Here is a 4,158-nt window from a genome sequence, read left to right as displayed (position 1 = left end):
AAATATTTAGAGTTTAAAAGTGGGACTATATACTCACTGTTGTCTTGAAGATATAAATATTTTGACTTGGTCTTCCGGTTGATATCACGAACCTATCCATATATAATGTAAAGACCCGTCCTTGTCCATCCGGACGATATCTTCAACATTTGGTCCCATTGCGATGGTCGACTCCAAGTAATGTCATTAAATTGAGCAAATGCACAGCGGAAGACTTAATTCGTACCTGAGAATAAGCATGCTTTAAAATGTCAACATAAAGTTGGTGAGATATATAGGTTTGATGCTAGCAGCGTTATAACAATGGAACACAAGATTTCATATATAAACATTTTAATAAAAATATTCTAAGTGGTTGAGCACTTGGTAACCATACTTAACATTTTCACGTCGCATATTCCCTTTAATATGAAATCTTACTACACCGTACCAAGTGTAGTCACAAAACGAAGTACTGTGCAACCGTTGAATACTGGTCGTCCAGTCCGGTTGGGGTTGTCAGGCCCGATAGATCTATCAACAGGATTCGCGTTTACAATACCGCTGTAAATATTAGTTACCAAGATACAGGGAAGTATGCCAGTGGTACAACTCAACGTAGAATATATTTTTCAGTTACTTGTGTCCATAACGTAAAACATAAAATACATGTATTCTCATCCCGAAATATTTAAAGTTTAAAAGTGGGACTATATACTCACCTAATGTATTTTGTAGTAAAAATACATATAACATCCTTGAACACGTAAGGTTGGCCTCGGATTCACGAACCCTTTTAATGTGTTTTCTAAAAAAATTTGCCAGCAACGGGACTCGAACCTAAGACATCTCGCTCAATGACCAAACAACTAACCACTCCTCTATGATCAATTTTCTGATAAGATTCTTAAATTAAATCTATATAACCATTTCGTTCTTGTTTTCTTTTTCATCATCCAATTAATCATCATATTAACAGCTCCTATCATTATCTCGTTTACTGTTATCATCATTACCAACTTCCAGGTTATCTACCCTCACCTTCATCATCATACGTTCACCAATCATCATCATCTTTGTCATTACGATCATCATCATCGTCCAATATCACAGTCACCATCTTTCTTGCATCAACACCTCCTCATCTTCTCATTATCATCTTCGTTTTCTAATTAAACATCATCTTTTGGAAATCATCTGTCATCACGCTCGACCTCATTCAACATCATCGGCTTGTTTATAATCCAAACCCTCATTTTCCTAATCATAACAGATAAATAATTGACCCAATGTTTTAAACTAAATCACGGCCCACTTTTAAAATCCATTGCCCAAGAGTTAACAATTGTCTCGGCCCACTTTTAATACCTTGGCCCCAACCGAAACATGTAATTAAAATAGGATAGCTTGTTTAACCTAATCCGTTGATATTGGGATTTAATATATCCCCATCGTGTACCCTACTCCCCACTCACTAATATCATCATTATTTACTTTCATCATTTAGTCAAATATTATCACCTTTATCACAATCGCCTATTTAATCAGAAAGAGATACAAAAAGCATTGCTGTGACAGCAGTTTTATCGGGGTTTGTGATGTACTTGGTCCGAAATATCAGTGAAAGCAGGAACAGATACGTAGCAGCAGATTGACAGGGTTTAGGTGATGGTTTGGGTTGGAGTGATTGAGTGGTGATGGTATTCGGGAAACAGAAGAAACAGGTACGTTATCTTCGTGAGGTAAAAAAAAATATGATTTTGATTTGGGTTTCGTTGTATATAAAAAAAAACGTTTTCATTCCATGGTGTTCGTGGATGGTTGTTTATGGGTGTCGATAAACAGCAAATAGATAAAAAGAAGACTGGTGGAAGTTGTGTGGTTGATTCATGGTGGTGATTGGTGATGATAAGGTGTAGGTGACGATGGGAGTTGGAGAGGATAGTGGCGGTTGTTGTTTGAGTGGTAAGGTTTCAACAAGCACGAAATAGGAGGAAAAAGGAAGAGGGAAAGTGAAGGAAGAAGATGGGTGATCCCACTGATGGTTTCCTAGTAGTGATTCGATGGTGATTAAGTGATTGAGGGTTTTTGGTTGAAGATGGTGGTAGTTTATACAGTGGTGGTGTTATGGAGATCGAATAGAAAATGTAGTAGTAAGCAAGGATGAAGTGAGAATTACCTAGCAACAAAGTCATGTTGGGGTGTTCGGTTGTAATTATGATCGGGCAACATGGTTTAGGTTTTGGTTGACGATCGAGCATGATGAAGATGGTTCATATAGATGGTGATTATAACTTAAGACGTTTGGTTTTTGTTGGTGTTCTTAATCTTGTTTAATTCATAACGGGAACTAAGAACAAAAGGAAGTAGCAAAGATGGAGTTTTGGTTGATATTTTATAATAGTGTTTCCAATGGTAATAGGTATATAGATGATTGATTGTTGTTTGTATTTGAATAAGTTTCAATCAAAGGATCACGAGTGTAACAGGAGTAGGAGAAAAAAAAAATAAACAACAAAACAGATGAATCAGATACCGAATACGTGTGTATATCTGTTTCATATAATATATTTATAAATTTTAATAATTAATAAAGATAATAATAATAGGATTAATACTAATATTAATGATAGATAAAATAATAAGTGCATAATGATGATAACCATAATTTTAATAATATTAGTAGTCATATTATTTATAATAAATGACAATACCAATAATGATATTAATAATAAAGATAATACCAATAATATTTATATAACAAATTATGATTATTTAATCTCATATCCAATTATATTTTATATTGAAAATAATAATGTTAGTAATAATACACTCATAATATTAATGAAAGTATTAATAACAATATGTGTATAACATTTATAGTTTACTTGTAAATAAATTTTAATATATGAATATTTAATATTCATACATTACAATATAAAAAAAATATTTATATATAACAATCATGTATATATTAATAACAATTTAATTATTTTGTTATTTGACATAACTAATTCTAGCAATTATAATATATAATATTTTAGTTTACATAATACATTCTAATAATTAAATCATATAGTATTTTGAATTATATTTCAAGTTATTATTATATATTCATATATTTAAGTATATATGTAACTATTTACAAATAGTAGTTCGTGAATCATTGGGTATGGTCAAAGGGTATTTGGTTTCATAAATATAGATTTCAGAACTTTGTAGACTCAACATTAAGGTTTTTGCTTATCGTGTCGGAAACATATAGAGATTAGGGTTTAAATTTGGTCGGAAATTTCCGGGTCGTTACAGTACCCACCCGTTAAAGAAATTTCGTCCCCGAAATTTGGTAGAGGTTGTCATAAATAACAATAGGAATGTTTTCATGACGAATATGAGGTAATGATAGAGTTTTATCATTATTGGAAGATATGGATAAAACGATTCGATCATGTGAAGCGCACGAGTGAAGCTATCACAAAAGAGTGAAATGAGTAAATATGGAATTGTTTTAACCGATGACATGATTAGGATTGATTTCCGGAATTTATGGGATTTAAAGAAAATCTTATGTAATAAGATTTGGATCTTCGGCGATCAGGATTTTCTTTGATTTAATGCGGCAAATCTGTTTTGATTTCTTTGTCGGATATTTCACTATAAATTCACCCCTTCGTTTTCCTTATTTTTCACAATTCACATCTTCTACTCTTTCTCCTTAATTCCTACTTTGAGACATTCGTCAATATGCTCCATCCCCATTCTGATCCTTGATATACTCTTAATTTTCACATCTGTCATTATTCTTTTTCATCTACCACCAAAAGAATCTATTTATTTCTACTATATTCTTGCGGTGATAGTGTTTCTAGTTCTCCCGTGTCTCTATATTGCTATCGGCATTGATATACACGGTTTGAAATTTTGAGATTATTATTGAGCTTTATATTCTTCATTATTTTTCGGAGCTTCATGCTTTCGTTTCCTCCTCCCGACTTCGAGTCAAGCGAGTAATGGTTCGGAATTCGTAGGTATGAAGTTTGGAATGAACATAGCTAATGCTATTAGAAAGAAATGATAATGGCATAATTTTGATTTGTCAAGTTACCAGAATATCATGGAAAAGACCGAATCATCAAGAGAATATTTTCTTGATATGTTTAGAGATTGGATAGATTGTAA

Source organism: Rutidosis leptorrhynchoides, chromosome 3 (genome assembly GCF_046630445.1).
Source record: "Rutidosis leptorrhynchoides isolate AG116_Rl617_1_P2 chromosome 3, CSIRO_AGI_Rlap_v1, whole genome shotgun sequence".
In the NCBI taxonomy this organism is placed as follows: Eukaryota; Viridiplantae; Streptophyta; class Magnoliopsida; order Asterales; family Asteraceae; genus Rutidosis; species Rutidosis leptorrhynchoides.
Note: the sequence above shows the minus strand (reverse complement) of the source record.